The sequence below is a fragment of the Canis aureus genome, chromosome 22, assembly GCF_053574225.1.
Source record: "Canis aureus isolate CA01 chromosome 22, VMU_Caureus_v.1.0, whole genome shotgun sequence".
In the NCBI taxonomy this organism is placed as follows: Eukaryota; Metazoa; Chordata; class Mammalia; order Carnivora; family Canidae; genus Canis; species Canis aureus.
This window is the reverse complement of record NC_135632.1, coordinates 24196859-24220652: the sequence shown is the minus strand read 5'-3', so window position 1 is coordinate 24220652 and position 23794 is coordinate 24196859. Positions and strand designations below refer to the sequence as shown.

Here is a 23794-nt window from a genome sequence, read left to right as displayed (position 1 = left end):
GCACCTTTGGTTCAAGGCCTAAACCCACGTCCCATGATAGTTCACAGCCCTTCCTGGGAGTTCTGCAAATCCCTACATGTTCTGAATATCTCATCTTCTGTCTCCATTGTCCCCATTCTGCATCATGTTGGTCTAGACTGAAAATCTAACCTCTTTATCCCTTTCCCTTAACCAAATGGTCTGAGAGGGCAGCAGGCTTTTTTGAAGATCTGGAAGCCAGTGATAAAGGCTTCATGTCACAAAGACTTAAGCAACTTCAAACTAGTCACTTAGGCATCCCTGTTCTTAAAGAAATGCTCTTTAGCCACCTGTTGCAGATATACTCACTGGAAAGCAGGCTCTGAGATGATTTTCCAGGGAAAGTTTCTGGCACTGGGGCTGGCTGTCTGGGTCTGTACACGTTGTTGGGGGTGAGAAGGAAGCCGAATTGGGCAGAGGGAGAATCTGGGCTATGATACTGTCTCAGCAAGGCCTCGCTGACCAGATGGGATGTGCTGAAGTTGGGACGACCTTGCAAAACTGTCTCAAGTTGAGTTGAGGGGGCTGAGCTTGAGAACCTTGTGCCCACCAGTCACTGGCTGGAGGACCACAGAAGGGGACATGTGCCCTGGCACGAGAGCAGTTCCCCGGTGGGGCTGCAGGCTGAGGGCTCCCTGCCAGGGCCACTCCCCAAAGCTAGGGAATGAGATTTCAGTATAAAGGGGCCCAAAGTCCACTCTTGTCCCAGAGGTCTCCATCCCCAGTTTTGCTCGATTTTTCCAGCATTTTTTGCTTTCATCCCTTTCTCAGGAGCAAAATAAAATGTTCTCATGCCAAGCACCTTAGCCATCCCTCCACAACTTGGGCTTTTGCTCACATCTGTGCCTTCAGGATCTCACCTTCCTGAAAAAGTCTTCTCTAGGTATTTTTTCTAAATAGTGTGTGTGTGTGTGTGTGTGTGTGTGTGTGTGAGAGAGAGAGAGAGAGAAAAAGAGAGAGAAAGAGAGAGAGAGAGAGAGCACTGAAGATTAACACATGTGCACCCAAATTCCATTTGTTCCATTTCAGTAACAACAGGAGGCATCATAGGTAAACCGCTGTAATGAGTGGAGGTGGATTTTAGGATTTCAGTCAATCTGAATTTGCAACGTGGCTCCTTTTCTTACTCTGTAGTCTTAGATAAGCCCCTTTACCTCTCCAAGTCTTGGTTTCTTCACCTCCAAAATGTAGAAATAATTGGCATAGGTACTAAATATCATCCTATTTACTACTAAGTACTAACACTTATTACTCAATAAATGTTCTCCTCTCTTTTCATACCTCTTTCTGGATCTTCCAATGGCCCCTCTGGAGGCCCCCGTACTTTAAGAGTTGATGTCTAATTGGCTATGAAATGATTATTCTGTCATTTTTTTCTCTACATAAAATTGAAATCCTGCTTCCAAGCAAACAGTCCTAAAGGTGGCCCTTTAGCTATTGCGAACTACAAAACAGATGTCCAAGTCTGGGGAGTGGGGGCCAGGTAGAAATACAAGTTCAAGTACTATTTAGGTAAGAAGTATCAAAGCTTACCCAGAATCCCTTGTTTACTCTTCCTTGCTCATGTATTTTTTTTTTTTCCTTGTAGAGCCATAAATCAAATATGTTACATGTCTTTGATTTCCCTTGTAGTAAACTTGTACTTTTCCCAGCTGGGGCAATGAACATTATTTTGAAACAATTAAGCACACTTAGGATAAAACTATAATAAATTAACACAGCTGTTCCTATATTTTTTTTGAAATACCTACAATCTGTTTGATGCTGGAAACCCCAAACACCGCAGGTTAAATAGGAAATCACGTGTTTATTGCTGTATTTGTTGACTTTTGACTCTGATAGTTTTCAATTTTCCAAATTAGAAAAAGAAAGCATGCATCCCGGCCCTTTCAATTCCCAGCCACGGAACAGGCTGTCACATCTGGGCTCCCAAGTCTTAGGATCTTAGGAAGAAAGCAGGCTCCTTCTGACAGTACAGTATGAGATATTGGCAAATATCTAAAATAATAATCTAAGCAAATGTTATTTTCGATTCTTGATAAGATGGCAGAGTCAGGGAGTCGCAACTGTCCCTTCCTTAAGCCCCTCTGGCTGTGAGGGCCACAGGCAATCATGTCACCCTTGTGTACCCTGAGTGTGCCAAGGGAATAGCCAGAAGCACTCTGGGTAGAGTCAGATACAGATTAATGGGCAAACCTTAGAAAAATTGAAAGAATCCCAGAGTCATAGTGTTTCCAACACCATATGAAGGAGGGATTTTCTGTGCACCTATGCCCATGGAAACTAGCTGGGGCCGGGGGGTTATGGGAGCAGGTGCGCTCCTTGGTGAGGCCCACAGTTACCTCCTCCTGCTGCCACCAGGAACATGATGCTGGAGCCTTAGCACACCTTGTCATCATGCATCCAGACTCCAACAAGTCTGCCTACCTCTGTAAGAGCAGAAAAGTGCTCACTGGAGAAATCAAGGCCTTCTTCATCTACTTCTTATCCTGCACCTCCTATTTAAGGATCAAAAATAGCCTCCCAGGTTATATCAGGTTCCAAGAAATATGAGCCAAACAGTCAGCAAGTGTTAGCCCTTGTTGCCTTAGGTGGCATTGACTGAGCTCCTGTTGTTTGCAAAGAATAATGAAGAGAGAAATAAAAGACAGTTTTGCCTTTGAGAGACTGCAAATCTACTTTACTTAAAAATTTATCCTCTAACTCTTTGTCAAAAGGATTTGAAAATCGAATTACCAGTTGACGAATATGAATAGCATGCTTTGCTGATCACAGCTTACCACTAATACCTGAGGGAAGTTTATTTAATCCATTGTGACATCATATGTAACATACAATAAGACTTAGAGAATAACATATACAGAAAATGAAAATCAGAAACAGAGTGAGGAAGTCAATGTGTGACCCTGGTTGCTGTGGCTCAGTGTATAGTGTGGCCCTGAGCTTCCAGAAAGTCAAGTCAAAAGAGGGAGATATGATACAATTTCTAGTTCTCATTATCAGGAATGTGAATGTGGGTCCTTATGGAAGACAGGGCCCTCACATGGGGTTTTATACATGGCATATTGCGTAAACTCCTATCCTCCACCATCCTTCTGCAGGAAATGCAGACATGGACTTTATAAAGGTGGTTTCTTCAATGAAATAAGAAGCTGTTTGATGATTACCTAAGCCATGTAGTTTCCTAGGGGTCTAACTCTATTTAAAGGTAAAAGTTGGTAAAAGAATTTACAATCTGTTGATTTTAATTAGAATTAAATGTATGCTTCTCATTGTTTAAATTAAAAAAATATGTGACCCTTGAAGAAGGGATAAGAGCAAAACTGAAGGCAGATTTTTATAAAAAAGATTTTATGTATTTATTCATGAGAGACACACACACAGAAAGAGAGAGAGAAGCAAAGACACAGGCAGAGGGAGAAGCAGGCTCCATGCAGGGAGCCCAACGTGGGACTCAATCCTGGGTCTTCAGGATCAGGCCCTGGGCTGAAGGCGGCGCTAAACTGCTGGGCCACCGGGGCTGCCCAGATTTTTTTTTTTTTTTTTAAGATTTTATTTGTTTATTTGAGAGAGAAAGACAGCAAGAGAGAGCATGAGCAGAGGGGAGAGGGAGAACCAGGCTCCCTGCTGAGCAAGGAGCCCTATGTGGGGCATGTGATGTGGGGCTTGATCCCAGGACCCTGGGATCATGACCTGAGTCAGAGGCAGATGCTTAACTGACTGAGCCACATAGGTGCCCCTGAAGGCAGATTTTAATTTAAATCTCTGTGGAATAAATGACATGGATGCCCTTGGCTGATTTGATGAGTATGTTTCCCTACTGCCATGCATTAATTAACTAATAGTGTTTTGACTTTCTATTTTTATGGTCAGCTCCTAATCAAGGAGTGTTAAAGAACAATCACTGTTATAGATGTTCCGAGAAAAGCAGAACACAGAATAACATCCAGTAGTAATTTAACATGGAGTCTTATCAACCTCTGATCAAGGGTTCCGCTCAGTTGCTTTGCCCATATACTGCCAGTAGAATCTTATCTGTAGCCAGGAAAATCTTAATATAATAAATCATGCAGGTGTTTCTTAATTCAGAACTCTTTAAAATCATCTGAAGGATTTGTTTGTGTGATCAATGTTATCCTCTGGCATATGAACAATTTATGAACACAAAATATAAGACCAAATTCTGATGGCTAAATGAGAGAGTGCAGAGGATAAGAGAGAGTGAGCATGTAAACTTCCGTCTCCTTCTCTAAGAATTGGGATTACCCTTTTACAGTAAGTCTTCCAAGTCTGGTCTAGATTTTTCTTCTTATATGCTACACATTTTGCTGGTATTCTTCTGCCTGTCTCACTCTATTCTGGACTAGGATGATCTACTCTTTGTATCAGGGCCCTTTTATAATTTGCAGAAGTTATTTATACTTGCAGCTGAGGATTCTCAAAATTCAATTTAAGTGCTATCATTGTTGGCTCTTTTTTAGTAACTCATGCACACGCTAATGCATTCTGTAAAATGCTAGGGGCTAATTCCCCCTGTTTGCTTGGCCTGTAGCTCTCTCTGATATCAGGACTCTTGTTCTTTGCATGAATATTCTACTTGCCATGGAACTCATTGGAAGACACCCTTTCCCACTTGAGTCTTTGGGAAAAACCAAAGTAACATAAGTTGGGCCCTGAAATCGAAGTTTACTTAGTTTATTTAAAAAGAAGAAGTTGTCATTGGCATAAAAAAAAAGCCATTTCCTCGTTGAGATCCAGGCTAAAGTGGATCTGCCCCTGTCAGAGGCATGGACGCCATGACACTTGCTAGGAGTCACTATAAAATGTCCTCCTCTCCCCCTGCCTGCAATAGCATAGGAAGATGTTCTCATTAAACACAACTTCCAGAAAATGATGTTTCCATCCCCCCCACCCCATGCCACACCAAGATTCTTTAAAGACTGGGACATTTGGGTTACAAGACAAATACCTTCTGATTTTGGATTTTGTAACACTATTATCTACCTAAGTAGAAGTACAGATAGTGAATAAATTAACTTAGGACATGAGCCTTTTGCCCAACAGCCAGAAGAATGCTACAGAGAAAACTCCCTCCATAGTCACAAATGCAAAGGTAAAATATTGAAATCTGAGAGGCAGATATGATTGTATGATTTCCTTATTGCATTTTGTCCACAGGAAAAAGATACTGAGATGACTTGACAGGATTCTTTGGTTCATTGACGATTTCTCACACAAAGATTAGGGTGCTCAATAAATAACCAATGGATGAACGAATGGATGAATGAATGAAACATGGGGGCATTACAAAAATGGATTTCTTCCTTACCGCATCCTCAAATCTCTAAAAGGTTGCTCACGAATCCCTCATAATCCCCTGGCTGACTGTGAGTGGCTTAAGGAAAATGGCTTTCAGGGCAGTTTTCAGATATGCATGGGTTTGTTTTCTCTGGATAGCATGTAGGGCTGCAGTGAGGTGCATAATTTTCATGTGAGGCTTGACATGAGGAGTTGAGAGGAGACAGTGGGCCTTCAAGGTGAATTCTCAGGACTAGATGAGAGACATTGTAAACGACATCACTGATAAATGATTTTGCTATAACCTTCTAGAGATTTCGTTTTATTTTTTCAATCTCTTTCATCTCACGGCGGGGGGTGGCAGCATTGTTTGTTATTTGTTTTTAATTTAATTTTCCTTTTTAAATGACAAATATACTATCAAACTTGGAAGTGCAAAGCAATGGCAGAGGCTCTGGCATTCATACCTTTTGAGTGTCTGCTCAGCAGGATGTGTTTCTTGGCTGCTTCTGAAAATCAATAGAAGAAAGTACGGTGTGTATCTGTGCAGAAAAATGACAAGTACAGGGACAGTCACGTAACTACATATGGAGGCATTTTAAGCAGTTTGTGTCATCCAAACTCTGCTTTAAAATGAGGTTTCCAGCTGCTATTGTCCGTACCCCTGATAGGGTGCCTGTAAATACACAGCCCGGCGTCTGCTTCCAGCTCCCCAGCATGAGCACCACAGGCCTCCTCAGCCAGGTTGTGGAGAAAGAGGCATCCACTGGCCCTGTTATTTCTTTCCTTTTGTGGACTCCACTGTGGATCCCTCATCCTCTGTTACATGTACCCAGAACTGTAGCAACCCTGTGGATTGCTAAACTTTATGAGCCTCCTTTTGCTCCAGAGCAGGGGAAAGATAAAGTTGCCTACTCTTGTTTATTATGAGCCTTGAGTTAAATGCAGTAAAGCATACAGAAGCACACGGTTGTACTCCATGGTGTTGACTGAATATTGATGAGTGATTGATGTTTAGGAAAATGGGTGATTATGCAAGAGCAGAAGTATTTATCAACATGCTAAGGCAGCAGATTTGTCACTTGGAAGGGACACTCTAGACCAGCATCGAAAAGGAGATCATTGAAGAGTATAGTTCTTGCAAACATTTGGTGTCTGCAAAGCAGTAAGGTCTAACATCCTAGAGAAAGTGAAGATTTAGCAAATGTTATAAATCACTGACTGTTGCTTTAGAGAGCTACTGGCTAATTGAGTATAATATGCACAAAGACTAGAGATATTTTAAACCTATTTTTTATTTTAAAAAACTGATTAACTTATCAGGAAAATATTAGAAACTGTCATAAATACAGGTAGGTAGGAAAAGCTCAGAAAGTAACCAGACTATAGTCACCCAAGAACTTATGAGTTTTGTCCATAGAATTGTAATGACCCCAAAGAAGGTACCTAAAGCCAAACTGGAGGAAGAGTTGGTTGAGGATGTGTAATTGCCCTGAGACATTAGGAGCTTGGTTTCTGGAGTCAGGGTAAACTCCAACTTTTTGCCACTAAACAATTATATGACCTTGAGCTAGTTGCCTTATGTCTTTGAGATTAGTTTTATCATCTGTAGACAAGAGACAAGACATAGGGAGTATGTACAGTCCTCACTGTGTTATAGACAAAGCAACAAATCTGAAATGTTTCCCGTCACTGTTGCCATATGCAATCTTGCTGTTTTAAACCAACACAGACAAAAGGATCTTAGGAACATGCATGACCAGGACTTCTACAACACTCGGTTGCTTTTTTCCTACAGTGCCAATCGTGCAAAGTTCTGGTTATAGCTCTGCCCCCTGAGTGGACATCTGAATCAAGTAGCATTTCAACATCATACTTTTACTAAAAATAAATGAAATGGCAGTTTTCCCACTCTTATTTAAAAGGTTTTCAAATCAAGCTACATTTACTTTTCAGTCTGCTATACAGAGAAATAAGTGTCAGCTGCCAACCCAACAATACTGGCATTTATTCTTATAATGATATAGAAGTCTCTTCATCTAATTCATACCTGGAATTCTGGTTGTGAATCTCCAGAGTCATCTCCAGAAATCTCTTTTTTGCTTTCTCACATACCCGTACCTGATTTAATGTCAAATTGTATAACAAATCTTATAGGGAAATCTTCTATGCTTAGAGAATGCTATGTCTTGGAAAGGAATCCTGCCCAGCCTTTCTCAGCATGTCTAGTAGTCAGAGCCCTATTAAGGGAAAAAAAACACTCCAGTTATTTTGATGGAGAGAATTTAATATAGAGTTGTTGTCCAAGTGTTAGGGGAACTAAAAAGACAAAAAGAAGACACTGGCATATCATGGAGCAGCAACTGCAGGGAACAGCTATCACTACAGGCCAGGAGAATAAAATAAAAGGAAGAGGCTGGGACCACGAAAAACCAGAGGCTCCGAGGAAGGGCCAGTGATGGAGACCCCCGAGAAGGCACCATTGCAGGGCTCTGCTCCTGTTCTGAGCTTGAGAAGGGGGTTACATGGGGGGTGGTACCTGGAATTTGGAGAAGGTGACGGCCACTGGTGCTGGTGTCTGTGAAGGGAAGCCATGAGGCGGATGTGCGAGGGTGGGAGAAACCATACACGGGAGTCAGATGCTGCTGGTCAGAGATGTGCCGTCACCAGGGCATCCGCTGGGACTGGAGACCCAATCCCTCTTTTCTCCTCTGGCTTTCCCCAAGTCTCTCTAGCACCCCCTATTACTAAAGGCCAATAGGGAGCAGTGGGCAAGACAAAATTGCCCACAGGGTCTTGGGTCCAGCGTCACAAGACCGAGATCAGAAGAGGTTTGGAGCAGAGGCAATTATCTGGCACCACCTGCCAGGCCATCGCACATCATAGGCATTTGTGAGACAGACCTTGTTCCTGTGCTTTTGCTTGTCCATGAAGCCTGAGCAATTCCTTCAACTTCTTTGGTGGGAAAGAGCCTTGACATTGAGAGGTTCTAGGACAGGCTCTCTCAGCTCCCATGTTCATATTCTTTTAAGTCATTAACATAAAAACAAAGATTTGTAGGGCTGTCTATGTGTATTTATGTAAAGATAACTCTCAGAAAGCTGTTGGTTTTCTTTCATACACCAGGTAGACAGTAGTTTTGTGGTTATTATAAACACACAGTTTCAACAGCCTGATTTCTTGAAAAAGAGAAGAGACATGCCTCTCCGATTTTTCTATTCATATAAAACTTTTAATGCAAATGAAAGCATGATTCAAGCATAAAAACAACCTAATTGCTAATCATATTTTTAATGAGCACTTATTAGAGCAAAATTTAAAGTGAATACAAGCATATTAGAGATTTTTCTCATGTTTCTTTAATTGTAACTATCACTCATAAAGCTAACCTGGTGTGTCCCTCCAGGATTTAGAGAAACACACCCTTTTACTCACATCCAGCCTAAATGCAAACAACAGCCTCATTGGGTGACAGAGTTCTTTTTTTTTATTTTTTTATTTTTTTATTTTTTTTAGGGTGACAGAGTTCTTAAGACCTGCACTGCTTCTTGTCCTTTTGGTTATGTTTTGAAAAGGAGACCATTCATTGACTACTTTCCCTAAGGCTCCAAGCCTGAGCTCTTGCTTGTGTGTGTGTGTGTGTTTACTGGTAACTTCCCTTCTCACTGTCCTTAGGCAGAAACTAAGAGAAGGGAAATCTAGGTGGGCCAGCATCAGACACTGTCTGGCTTGGATCAGAGAGGTGAAAAATGTTCCTGTCAACCTCAGCTTGTGAATTTTTAAAGCTAGCATTTGTACTTCCCTTGATTTACAAGGACCGATGGCAAAGAAATCATCCCACAGGAAGAATTGAATATAAAAATGTCCCGATTCCCAAACATACATCAATAATCCTAGCTTTGCCAGAATGTAACATTTCAGAAAACATTTCTGTGGAACATGGACAAGTTGTAGAGGAGCTTTAAAGTGGTTTAATTCCACAGGCAGTGGTGATGCCGTCAAGTCCCGACTGAAACTGCTTTAGTGCTGGGCCTTTGGGCAATAGTTCCATTTTGCTGTCAACCAGCAGGGAAAGTAGTGAGGTGCGGGGGGGGGGGGGGGGGGGGGGGGGGGGAGGGGGGGGCCTCATGCCACCAGCTGCAGCTAGTAGCTAGTGGGTGCCCTCAGGACTGGATTTAAGGTGGGCACTTGCCACTTAGACCTGGGACATGGCCCACAGCCCCAGGCACTCTGTGAATGAAGGAAATGTGGGGGGACTCTGTGGGGCATTGCTTGAGGGATGAAGCAAATAAGATATGATCTGATCTCGAGATCAGGGTTCCTGCAAGAGTTCCTGCAAAAAAATCCGCATAGGTGTGAATGCAGCATTTGTTTGTTTCCGGTGTGAGTGTGAGCCAGGCTGACTTGGGTGGGTGAAGCAGTAGTCGTGGAGCAAGCCAGCCCATGACTTTTATCACCTTGTATGTAACATTTGCAGGAGGCATTCTTGGCTCTCAGGAGTAATGCTCACAGCCCTTCCCAGTGTTACTAATGCTCTGGCCTGTTGTTTGGGGAAGTAGGCTTTGTCGACTGAGTTATGTTCCTTACAGTGTCGTCCCAGACGACAGCGCTGCCTGGAAGCCCACTGGAAATGCAAATTCCCAGGCCCTGGCCAGACTTACTGAATCAGAATCTGTATTTTTAAACAAGCCCCTCAGGTGAATCCTGTGCCCAAGAAGATTAGAAGTACACATCCAAACTGCCCTCCCCAGTGTGTCTGACTTGCCCCACACCACAGATTTCCACATATTCCCCACAACATTCCGCTTCCAAGTTTTTTCCATCTTTATTGAGATATATTCAATACAACATTATGTGACTTTAAGGGGTCCCACGCGATGATTTGATATATGTATGTGTTGTGAAATGATTACCACAATAGGCTTAGTTTACACATATCACCTCTCACAGTTATCATAAAAATATAAAGGGCTTCACAAATTTGTGTGTCGTTCTTACACAGAAGCCGTGCTAATGCCTGTGTCATTCCAATCTTGCCCATATGCTGCTGAAATAAGTGCTCTGCTTCCAGCAGGAACCCATTTCCTGCTTTTTTCCAGTTCTCTAAATGGCACATAAATTCTTCACTGGCCTTCACTCTGGTTTTCCCTCTGTCTCTTTTCCCATTAGATAGAATAATAAAGATGGAAGGACAGAAGGAAGGGAGGGAGGCAGGGAGGGAGGGAGGAAAGAAGAAAAAAATGAAAAAAAGGAAAGTGGAAAGGAAGAAAAAGTAGGAAGGGATATAGAGGAGGGAAGGGGACCTCATTTAAAACCGTACCATAGTAGTGTTGGAGTTCATGAGCTCTATTTCAATACATACGCATACACACAAATACAATTGACCTTTGAACAATGCAGGGGTTCAGGGTGCCAACCCACCATGCAATGGAAAAGCTGTATATAACCATTGCCTCCCCAGAAGTTAACTACTAATAGCCTACTCTTCACGGGAAACCTTATCAATTACATCAATAGTTGATTAACACATATTGTGTATATACGCTACATACAGCATTACATAAGTGTTATATACCATATTCTTAGGAAAAAGTAAGCTAGAGAAAAGAAAATGTTATTAAGAAAATCACAAGGAAGAGGAAATACACTTGCAGTACTGTGCTATGAAATATCTGCATATAAGTGGACCCACACAATCCCGACCAAACCTGTGTTGTTCAAGGGTCAATGGCGTCCTATTCACTGTTTCTCATTTCAAATGAAGCAATTACTTCCATGCACTGTTGAAGTGAATGCTGGTGCAATAATTTGGAGAGTGATTTGGCAATGTCTATTCAAATGCTGTAAATGGACATTCCCTTTGATCTAGCAGTTTCTGAATTCATCCTACAGAAACTTGTATAAATGCACAAAAATGTACATGCAGGGTTGTTTTAATAGCAAAAAGCTATAAATAGCCTAAAGATATCAATAAGAAATATTTTTAAAAATCAACATATATCTCTGCAGTGGACTAACCTGGCATTGATGATAAAAAGAATTAAGGAAGATCTGTGTGTGCTTATGTGATGAGCTCTCCAGATTATATTATTAACTGAGAAGAGGTGCAGAACAATAGGGATGATATGATCCCATCTGCATGTTATTTTGTGGTGTGTGTGTGTTCATAAAACTGTTAACAATTTACTCTGTATACATCCATTAGAATATTCTACAGCCATTATAAATATTATTTTAGCAGAATTTTGAATAACTTGGGACATTTTTGTGAGGTAGTGCTAGGTTTAAAAAAGGACAGGATATTGGTATCATGGGTTTTCTCCTTCACCTTTCTTGAGCATTTTCCAAGGTTATTAAATATTCTTAAAAATATCATTAACATCTCTATAATATGTCTTAGTTTTGGGTTTTTAGGTTATTTTCAGTTTTTTTCAACTCATATATTATTGACTTAAGTAAATATTTTTTTACCTAATGATGTTCAAACATTTCAAACATTTATGTTTCCTAAAATAAATGTTTTGTAATAACTGGTTCATAGGACATGACCTATTATTATAATTACTGGTTCATAAAATGTGACCCTTGATATTTATTGCCAAATCAGTTTTTATGATCACAAAGATATTTATTTATTTATTTATTTATTTATTTATTTATTTATTTATTTTTAAGATTTATTTATTTGTGAGAGAGAGAAAGCAAGGGGGCAGGAAGGAGAGAGAAAATCAACAAACTCCCCACTGAGTAAAAAGCTGGACGCAGGGCTCGATCTGATGACTCTGAGTCAAAATTGAGGGACGCTTAACCGACTAAGCCACCCAGGTGCCCTGATCCATAAAGATTTTTAGTGCAATATCTTCAATTTTTGGTAACATGGTTGGTTATTTAAAGTCACCATTTATTCAACAAATTTTAAAATTTGAGATAAAATTGGTTCAGCTAAAACTTAGTTTAATTCTTCCTATTTCTTCCCAAGTATATCAATGCCTACTCTATGCCAAGTTATCTTAAAAGCACTACACACACCATTACAAATAATACATGATTCCTACTTTACTACTTAAAGCGTGATCCGGGGCCAGCACACTTAAACACTTAATTACACTCTGATGTGATTCAGGCTATCACAGAATATGCTTAGAGTACCATGGAACACAGCATGCCCACAGTATAATTGTTATAATTAACCAAGAGAGGGACTAGATTCTTATACTTCCCTTTGACTCTTCCTCTCCCACATCCCAACTAAAGAGTGGTGTTAGTTAGTGATAGGGGAAATCCTCTTCTCGTTCTGATCAGAGTTCAAGTAGTAATTGCATCTGATCATAACGAGGAAGTAGATAAGCACCTCAACTTAGGTTGTGGTGTCAATGTCTGGCACCATTTATATATTTCACAGATTTGGAAGATAATAAGCCTCCTTCAAGAATACATACTTTAATCCTAGATCCATAACCAGACCCTTTTACCATCTCATTTCTTTCCAGCTGCTTAGAATAGAGAAATGATGATCTAGCCTTCAGACCATTTGTCCCAACCTCCAAAAAAAAAAAAAAAAAAAAAAAAAAAAATCTCCAAGGAAATGGAACAATCCAGCTTCCACAAATAGTATCGGCCACTCTCTTAATATTCCTCAGGGCAAGAAATTCTAAATTGAAACATTTTCTAATTAGGTTGATTAAATGAAATTGCAAGAATCTCACTGTTATTTAACCTGTGAGGGTAGCAGTGTCCTATGGTTCAACTGAAACTTGCAATTTCATTCTTCCTATTTCTTCCCAAGTGGATCCCAAGACCTAACTGAAACTTTATTTCACACAAAGTGATTTCTGCAATTTGTGGGCCAGAAACCAGGAACTGGATAATTATTAACATGGTTTTATGCTTGGTTGTCACTTCTCAGTCAGATCACCAGTAAGATAAAATACAGTATTTCCTGAAACGAAGGGGAAAAAAAAATTCCTTCTTACTTAAAAAGAGACATGTAGCTGATGCAGCATCAGGAGTTAGATACAACCATGGGCAAGCAAACCCAGCAAATTACCAAACAAACTGTATTTTGTGGTCTCCAACCTGAGTAAGGCTGGTGTCCTCTTAAAACAAACATGATGCTGAGAACGTGTTATAAATCCAAGCTTATCACCAGTGCAAATCCATGCACCAGATATCCAAGGAGAAGGAAAGAGCAGAGGGGAGAGAGAGAAAGAGAAAATGCTTCAGCCTGAAATTGATGGAGGTCCCTTTTCTATTACTCTTATCAGATTTAAACTCATATTGTAAAAAAAGTAAATTTAGTAATTCTGTAGAGGGTGCTGGTATGCGAAATGGTGCCTCAGAGCTTGGGAAGCTGGCCTGACTGCATAAAAGCATCACAATTCTCTGTCAAAAACAAATTCATAGCTCTAAATGCTTTTTGGAGTCTTGCTATTCAAAGTGTGATCCAGAGCTCCCAGCCAGTGTTTCTCCAACTCTGAAGTGCATACAAATCACTTGGGGTCTTGTTTTTGTTGTTGTTTGTTTTTTTCTTTGTTTGGGGGTTTTTGTTGTTGTTTTTTTTGGTTCAGGAACTGTTGCTCTTTATTAAGTTTCTAAACTGGTCCTTAGGGGATCCCTAGGTGGAGCAGTGGTTTGGCGCCTGCCTTTGGCCCAGAGCATGATCCTGGAGACCTGGGATCGAGTCCCATGTCGGGCTCCCGGTGCATGGAGCCTGCTTCTCCCTCTGCCTGTGTCTCTACCTCTCTCGCTCTCTGTGTGACTATCATAAATAAATTTTTAAATAAATAAATAAATAAATAAATAAATAAATAAATAAATAAATAAATAATAAACTGGTCCTTAGAAATTCTTGACTTTGGCTAGTGTGAATGAACATATGAAAGAACTCTGATCTTTCTTTCTTTTCTTTTTCTTTTTTTTTTTTTTTTCATCACACGATAAATGTACTCTTTAGTCTCCATCAACTATTCACCCATTCTCCCACCCACCTCCCCTCTGGTAACCATCAGTTTGTCTCTGTCATTTAGAGTCTATTTCTTGGGGTGCCTGGCTCAGTCAGAAGAGCACGAGACTCTTAATCTCAGAGTCAATGAGTTTGAGACCTACATTGGATGTACAGATTACTTAAATAAAACTTTTTTTTTTTTTTAAGTCTGTTTCTTGGTTTGTTTCTCCTTCTCCTTTTTCCTTTGCTTTTTGTTTTTGTTTCTTAAATTCCACGTATGGTATTTGTCTTTCTCTGACTGGCTTATTTTACTTAGCGTTATACTCTCTCGATCCATCCATGTTGTTATAGATGGCAAGATTTGATTCTTTTATGGCTGAATTTTACACATTTGTGCGCACACACACACATCTTTCTCCATTCATCAGTTGATGGACACTTGGGCTGCTTCCATAATTTGGCTATTGTAAATAATGCTGCAATAAACATAGGGGTGCATTTATCCCTTCAAATTAGTGTTTTTTTATTTTGGGGGTAAATACCCAGTAGTGCAATTACTGGATCATAGGGTAATTCTATTTTTAATTTTTTGAGGAACCTTCATACTGTTTTCCAGAGTGGCTGCACCAGTTTGCATTTCCACCAACAGTATAAGAGGTTTCCCTTCATCCACATCCTTGCCAACACCTGTTATTTTGTGTGTGTGTGTGTGTGTGTGTGTGTGTGTGTATGTGTGTTTTAGAGAGAGATAAATTACATGCTCAAGCAGGGGTTGGGAGGTACGAGAGAGAGAGAGAGAGAGAATCTTAAGCAGGCTACACACTCAGTGTGGAGTCTGCTGTGGGGCTGGGATCCCACAATCCTCAGGTCATGACCTGAGCTGAAATCAAGAGTAAGATGCTTAACTGACTGAGCCACCCAGCACCCCTCTTGTGTTTTGACTGTAGCCTTTCTGACAGATAGATGTAAGGTGGTATCTTATGGTAGTTTTGATTTGCATTTCCCTGATGATGTGTGACATTGAGCGACTTTTCACGTATCTGTTGGCCATCTGTATGTCTTCTTTGCAGAAATGTCTGTTCATGTCTTCTGCCCATTTTTTATTGCATTAATTGGGGGGTTTTTTTGGTGTTGAGTTGTATAAGTTCTTTCTATACTTTGGACACTAGTGCTCGCTTCGACAGCACATATACTGTATTTTGGACACTAACCCTTTAGTGGATATGTCATTTGCAAATATCTTCTCCCATTTCATAGGTTGCCTTTTAGTTTTGTCAGTTGGTTCCTTCACTGGGCAGACATTTCTTATTTTGATGTAGTCCTAATAGTTTGTTTTTGCTTTTTTCCCCCTTGCCTCAGGAGACATACCTAGAATAAGTGTTGCTTTGGCCAATGTCAGAAAAATTACTGCTTGTGCTCTCTTTCAGGATTTTTATGGTTGTAGGTCTCACATTTAGGTCCTTGATCCATTTTGAGTTTATTTTTGTGTGCGGTGTAAGAAAGTGGTCTAGCTTTGTTCTTTTGCATGTAGCTGTCCAGTTTTCCCAACACCACTTGTTGAAAAGCCTGTCTTTTCTCCATTGCACGTTCTTCCCTCTTTATTGAAGATTAATTGACCATTTAATTGTGGCTTTATTTCTGGGCTTTCTATTTTATTCTGTTGATCTTTGTGTTTGTGTCAGTACCATATTTTTCTGATTTCCACAGCTTTGTAACATAACTTGAAGTCTAGAATTGTAATACCTCCAGCTTTGTTTTTCTTTCTCAAGATTGCTTTGGCTATTAGGGGCCTTTTGTGGTTCCATACAAATTTTAGGATTGTCTATTCTAGTTCTGTGAAAAACACTGTTGGTATTTTGATAGAGATTGCACTAAATCTGTAGAGAGCTTTGGATAGTATGGAAATTTTAACAGTATTTGTTCTTCTAACCCATGAGCATGGAATATCTTTCCATTTCTTTGTGTTGTCTTCAATTTCTTCCATCAATATTTCATAGTTTTCAGAGTACAGCTGTTTCACTTCTTTGGTTAGATTTATTCATAGGTATCTTATTATTCTGGTGCAACTGTAAACGGGATTGTTTCCTTAATTTCTCTTTCTGCTGTTTCATTATTAGTGTATAGAAATGCAACTCATTTCTATATATTGATTTTATATCCTGTGACTTTACTGAATTCATTTATTAGTTCTAATGATTTTTTGGTGGAGTCTTTAGGGTTTTCTATATATATTACCATACCTTCTGCAAATAGTGAAAGTTTTACTTCTTCCTTACCAATTTAGAAGATTTTTATTTCTTTTTGTTGTCTGATTGCTGTGGCTAGAACTTCCAGTATTATGTTGAATAAAAGTGGTGAGAGTGGATATCCTTGTCTTGTTCCTGACCTTCGGGGAAAAGCTCTCAGTTTTTCACCATTGACTGTAATGTTAGCTGTGGGTTTTTCATACCTGGCATTTATCATGTTGAGATATGTTCGCTCTAACCCTACTTTGTTGAGAGTTTTTATCATGAATCATTGTTGTACTTTGTCAGATATTTTTTCTGCCTCTATTGAAATGATCATATAATTTTTATCCTTTCTCTTATTGATGCAATATATCATGCTGATTGATTTGCAACTATTGAACCACTCTTGCATCCTAGGAATAAATCCTACTTGATCATGCCAAATGATTTTTTAAATGTTTTGTTGCATTCCGTTTGCTATTATTTTGTTGAGGATTTTTGCATCTATGTTCATCAGAGATATTGGCCTGTAGTCAGTTTTGTTGATCTTTTCAAAGAACTAGTTCCTGGTTTCATTAATCTGTTCTATTGTTGTTGTTTGTTTTTGGCTTCATATCATTTATTTCTTCTCTAATCTTATTATTCCTTCCTTTTACTGTTTTGGGGTTTTTTTTGTTCTTCTTTTTCTAGCTCCTCTAGTTGTAAGGTTAGGTTGTTTATTTGAGATTTTTCTTGCTTCTTGAGGTAGGCCTACATTACTATAAACTTCCCTCTTAGAACCACTTTAGCTGCATCCCAAAGATTTGGACCCATTTGGGGTCTTGGTAAATGCAGATTCTGATTGAGCAGGTCTGGGCTAGGATCTGAGATCCTGTACCCCTAACCAGCTCTCCTGCGATGTGATGCTGCAGGCAGGACCATGTTTTGCGTGACAAGCTTTCAGTAGAGCATCCTTCTGATGGCCTTTGTTCCTTTTCTTTTAAATCAATAGCCTAACTCTGGGAAATGAACTAGGGGTGGTGGAAGGGGAGGAGGGCGGGGGGTGGGGGTGAATGGGTGATGGGCACTGAGGGGGGCACTTGACGGGATGAGCACTGGGTGTTATTCTGTATGTTGGCAAGTTGAACACCAATAAAAAATAAATTTATTATTTTAAAAAAAATCAATAGCCCTCATCCTTCAGGTGCACCGAGCCACACCGAAGTCAGGAGGCTCAGCTCCCCTTCAGTGACCTAGCTCTTTCTTCATTCAACTCTTGCTACCTGTAAAATGCGATTAACAAACCCATGCTGAGAGTCCATGGTGGCAGACTTTCCCAGGAGGATGAAGATCTCCTAATTTGGAGATTAGCTGATCCAATCCTTCCCCCTCCACTGCCTACCTTGCCTGTGCCAGAAGGCCCATGCTTGAGATCCTGCTGACAGAGTTTGCAGTTCTCTCCCATTCCACCAGACTTGGGGAAGCTCTGCAGGATAAGAAGGGCTCCTTGCAGATACTATCAGACAGGTGGAAGTAGCTAAAAAGGCCATTTTTCAAAACCACCCGGCAAGCCTCACCTTAATGAGGGATCTTCTCCTTTGGCTTCAGGACAGGAGACAATTAAGAAACCCGGTGTTTCCAAGTGAAAGGCTTGAGGGGTTCCTGCCTGTCCTGCCCGGCTCCCCACAGCATGTGAAAGCCCAGCTCAATTTTCATTTGTCCTAACCTGTCAAGAGCAGCTGTCAGCTTCGATTATTGTTTTGCAAACTTATTTCAGTCTTTTAATGCAATTCACCAGAGAATGAGGTATTGATCCCCCACTCTCAGTTGTTTTTCCTAAGGCCTGCTCCACATTGGCCTTTGTGGTTTCCCTGTCTCTGGGCCCCCTCACTCCCTCACTCCCTCCCCCCAATGGATGTCACTTTCCTGGTAAGTGTGCTGTGATAAAACCCCTCTGTCATCCTCGAAGGAGAGGTGTGATAAAGGCAACATATGAACATGTTTAAGAAACGAAGTGATGAAAATTGTCATTTTTCATTTATGGATAAACAGTTTACTTTGGACATAAAATGATACAAATCTAGTGTAACTGTGCCTAGGGAGTCAGGACCAGAAAGGAGTATTCTCATTTGATGAGTCTGCTCTCTTGTTCATTGGAACTGCTGCAGCACCATGTTCAAAGTCTTGCAGGTCCTCTTGTCACTGAGGGCCTCCAGCACAATTTAGCCCTTACTTTTCACACTATGTTTGGGTAAATAATGTAAATTATTGTTCAGGCCAGGACACTTTGACAGTGGAATGGGTGCTGCTGGTGGTGACACTCCGGTGTCTGCACCGGGACTGTCTCAGGTTTACCAAGACATGGCTGTTCCAAATCTGGACAGTTTGTAATGTGGGACCCAGTGACAGTCAGTCTGGCATTGAGGGGTAACTCGGTCCATGAAAAATTACACCCGACAATTAAACAAGCAAGGAAGATTTCTCAAGACTGTTGTAATAGGGGGCACCTGGGTGGCTCAGTCCTTTAAGTGTCTGACTCTGCCTCTGTTCATGATTTCAGGGTCTCAGGATCAAGCCCCATGTCCCCCTCCCTCCTCAGTGAGAGTCTGCTTCTCTCTCTTCCCCTCCCCACCCCAACCCCTGCTCTTGCTCTCTCTCCCTCTCTCGCTCTCAAATAAGTAAATAATATCTTAAGAAAAAAAAAAAAAGAGGGGATCCCTGGGTGGCGCAGTGGTTTGGCGCCTGCCTTTGGCCCAGGGCGCGATCCTGGAGACCCGGGATCGAATCCCACATCGGGCTCCCTGCATGGAGCCTGCTTCTCCCTCTGCCTGTGTCTCTGCCTCTCTCTCTCTCTCTCTCTCTCTGTGTGACTATCATAAATAAATAAAAATTAAAAAAAGAAAAAAAAGAAAAAGAAAAGATTGTTGCAATAGAGGAGAAAGCTTGAACTCTGCTCCAAATACCTCAGGCACAGGGGATTTATGGGTGGCCAATAGGAGAGGAGTCAGTGAATGGAAAGTTATCAGTAGGAACTTGGTTAGGTAGCAGGGGTGAGGACTGACTAAAGTTTGGTCTAGAAGGGAACCTTTGGGGAATCTCACCAAATGACAGGCTGCCTTTGGAATTCACTCTTCTCCCAGGAAACTCATAGTTTCTCACGTCTTTGCTCTGACAAATTCTTCCAAATATATTAAGGTTCTAATTGCTTTTCCTTTGTGATTTCTCTTCATTTGCCTTTGCAAATTCAATTACTCTTATTGTGTTTGAAAAGAAAATTTCTTTTATCTTCAGATCTTTGCTTCCCCTTCAGCAAGGCTGGGGTGAAAATAATTTTTGAAAAATAAAAAATGTGGTTGGAATTGATCAAAGGAAGCACAGTTGTGACTCAGCCAGGAAGGACCCAATCAAGTGGCCAACGTTTCATAGTGCATTTTTTTAGGGGAGCTTACTGACTAGAAGGAAGAACAAGAGGACTTACTTATTCTATATTTATTTTATATGTATGGCCATCACAGTGGGGGCCCAGGATAAGATCCACCATCCTTAACCTAGTGTTCATTCCTATTCTAGAATCAGTTTGTCTATAGACTGAAAGTGTTCGATTAGATGAACTCCTTGGTACCTTACAGGGCTTTTCAGAAATTCCAAGTTCTGATTTTTAAATCATTCTTTTCCTCTCTGGGTTGAATTTTCTTATTATAAAATACCCATGTTGACACCATTATAAAGGATCGCTGGCTTCTCTTTGCATCCAGGATCAAGGACCCCTTACCTCCACCTCCCAGGTCCCTGCCTCTGCCTAACCACCTACAATCATCTCTTGTCATCTCCTCCTCCAAATTAGGTCCCAACCACTGCCGTCTTCTTTCTTACAGGGCTTATAGTGTGTGGGCGTCCCCTCTTCCCTCCGTTGGGAGTGTTCTTCTCCCACATCCTGGCAGAGATGACTTATCTTTACCATCCAAGTCTCCATTCAAATGTCATTCCTACTCCCACCCCTCAGAGAGGTCTTTCTTAATTACTTTAGCAAAGTAGCCTCCATCCTCTAGTACCTCCTAGCCCAGGCCAAAGGGGGATGCTGGGCCTGTGCTGTAGAGGGTGCCACTTTGGTCATCCTCCAGACATTTTCCTCTCCATGAAGCAGGGAGGCCAAGGAGCCAAGGGGGTGTGCATACTCAGAGCCTGTGTCTCCTCTTCTAGACCATGCCCTAGTTACCTGGGGCCTTGCAGTTCTTCCCCCGGAGGGCCTCAAACCCATTCCCAGAGTCTGTGGGCCTCTGCCTCAGGTCTCCTGTCCCATGGGTGGTCTCGGCTGCCAGTTTACACACTCTAATCTTGAGGGAGACCACAGAGAAGCTATTTGCAGGAAGCTATTTGCATGAATCTTGGACATAAGGGCCAAGGTATCAAATGTGTGTGCAAAAAAACCCAAAAAAAAAACAAAAACAAAAACAAAACAAAACAAAAAAAAAACCCTCCCAGTGGGAATCTGAGCCAGGTTAAAAGAGAAGGGGATAGGTCAACATCCAGGGATAAAGGGCCAGGGGCTGGCTCACCCAGCTCTACCCTATTCCAATGCAGAACTCTGAGGAATCAGAATGCTGAATGCAAACCTGGCCTTCCAGGTCTTTATAAAGTTAATTTGTCAAGGTAAGAGGAATACCATGTATTTTTAAAAATTGTATATATTTATTTGAGAGAGAGAGAGAGAACCTGTGAGAGCAGAGCAGAGGGGAGGGGCAGAGGGAGAGGGAGAAGCAGACTCCTCACTGAGCAGGGAGCCAGATGCAGGGCTTGATTCCAGGACTCCAGGATCATGACGTGAGCCAAAGGCAGAGGCTTAACTGACTGAACCACCCAGGCGCTCTGAGGTAGCTTATATCTTATTTAATACTTTGTTAGCTTGGTTCATAACTTTTAATCATTGAGGCATGTGTAAGCCTCCATTGGTACTCTTGCCGCACCCCCACAAATGTTTCCTCTGTGTGATGGCTGATCAAGGGGGGGGGGGGCGCTGGTCCACATGAAAGGACCTGGGGGGCCAAAGAAGGCTGGGACCAAACATCTTTTCTGCCCTCGCCCTAGCCAGGCATCCCAACCCTCTTCTGGGCAGCTCGCTCTCTCTTCCATTTCTGTTTCATTTTATTTGCAGCATTGACAAAAATTTTAAATCACCTAGCTTATTGTCTGCCTTCTTCTAACTAAAATCTAAGTTCTGTGAGGTCACAAGCTTCGGGCAGCATTCCCGGCACTTGGCATGTACTAGGGGCTCATTAAACATGTGCTGACTGAACAACTTAGTGCGGTTTGGGGCCAGGACCACGCCAGATGCCAGGATGACTAGGAAAGGTTCTCTGTCCCCAAGGCTTCCAGCCCCATCAGGGAGCGGACCTGAGGGCAAACAAAGTCCTTCACTTTTAGTTTTTACTCCTCAAGTGACTAATTAATCTGGAAATAAAAATATAAATGTAGCAATTATTGAGGAGCTTCTACCGGGCAGAGAAACAGTCTGCCAAAGCCAATTAGCTCCGAGGAAAGGGCAAGACAAGACACTTTCCTATTAGCTAGTCTAAAGGGATCAGGGATGAGGGAGCTTTTAAGTTGGATGACCTATCAAAACTGGTGGAAACGTGTTCCTTTCCACCTCCCGCCCACCCACCCACCTCCAAAAAGAAATTGCTTGTTGTTTTCCAGGAGGGGAGAATGTTAAACATTTTCTGCTGTTCAGCTAGAATGTTGTCTGGAGCAGGAGGCTGACATCCCCTCTGCTGCTGCTCTTTGCCTTATTTAACTGGCTGGGCAGCCAGTGCCATCTGTTGAACAGCACAGTGGTGGCCACCTCTCCCTCTGCGGGGTGGAGGGCCTCTGGGGGTCCTCCTTCTCCAAGGCCTCATGTGTGCCCTGGGGCAGCGGGGCTTTTGGCATCTGTGGGCAGATGTCAGTTGCTTTCCAGATGGCCCCATGTGTCAGGCGTCAACCACAGTCTTTCCACACAGAATTTTTTTTAAGTCAGGCTTGTTTCTTCCCATTCAAAAATACACGGTCATTTTTATCCAGAGAGGATCGATTATATAGGTCACATCAAGCCAATCCATTTGAAATAGGGATGAAAATATAATCATACTGAAGGTGGCACTTAATTGGAGCTTTATCTTGAAAAACAACAACTAAAGATTACAAAAGTGATCTTCTACTTGGCAAAATTAGGTTACAGTTTCACCATGTGCTAATTCTTAGACTAAACCATAGAGATGCATATGTTTAAAATAAGATTGTGTGATATCACCATGTTCCTTTTCCATTTGGCTTTCAAAGCATCTATTCATTCATCCAACATGTATTTATTGTGTACTTACTATGTGCCAGGCACTGTGCTAGGTAATGGGATCAGTGAACAAGAAAGATGAAAATTATCCATGCCCTATGGACCATATATTCTATAGTGAGGTGACTGACAGATCATAAAATATTATGGAAGGACACAGTATGCTAGAAAGTGTCAAGTGCTGAGAAAATACAAAGCAGGGAAAGAGAATAGACAGTGCAGAAGGGGAGTAAAAGTTACGGTTTTAAAGAGGGCAGTCTGGATAGGTCCCTCTGAAAAGATTACATGAGGACACACAACTGGAGGAGATGAAGGAGAGAGAGAGAGATATTGGAGAAAGAGCATTCTCATCAGAGGGAACAGCAGGTGCAAAGGCCTGGGATAGAGTGTGCTTGGGGTATTCAAGGAAGAGCAAGGAGCAAGTATAAGAGGAATGGAGTGAGGGAGAAGAGGGAGGGAGGAGATGCATTTGGAAAGCATGGTGGGAAGATGGTTCAGGATCTTTTAGATCACTGCAAGGACATTGACTTCACCCTGAGTGATATGGGGAGCCCAAGACAGGGTTTTGAGCAGGAGAGTGAAGGGATCTGACTTACTCTGGCTACTGAATTGATAACAGATTATAGGGGAGAGAGGGTAGGAGCTGAAGGCCAACTGAGAGGCCATTATAGCAATTGGGTAAGAGTGTGGTGGCTTGGACCAGGGCAGTAGTGGAAGTCGGCATCCTGAATACATTTTGAAAATGGAGATGATAGGATTTACTAACCTGTCTGGTTACAACAAATGCTGAACTAATGGAGTAAGAGAGGAATTGGGATAATTCACAGGTTGGGGGCAGAGCAAATGGAAGGCAAGAGTTGACATGGACAGAAATGGGGAAGGCTACAGTGTTAGGATATTTGGTGAAAGAGCTCAGAAATTCAGTTGGGCATGAGATTTCTACCTGTTATTCAGGTAGAGATACTAAGTGAGTAGCATGCTCAAGGCATTCTTTCTTGAGCC

At 41.6% G+C, this 23794-nt stretch overlaps 1 protein-coding gene and 1 non-coding gene across 19 annotated transcripts in view; one reads left to right on the top strand and one right to left on the bottom strand.

The window, feature by feature from the left end:
- The window catches only part of NEK11 (NIMA related kinase 11), a 256069-nt gene that overhangs the window by 212201 nt on the left and 20074 nt on the right, over positions 1-23794 (top strand). The window lies entirely within an intron of this gene.
- LOC144294456 (U6 spliceosomal RNA) lies at positions 10274-10376 on the bottom strand. Its single transcript, XR_013361831.1, has one exon. It is a non-coding gene; the product is annotated as a U6 spliceosomal RNA (small nuclear RNA).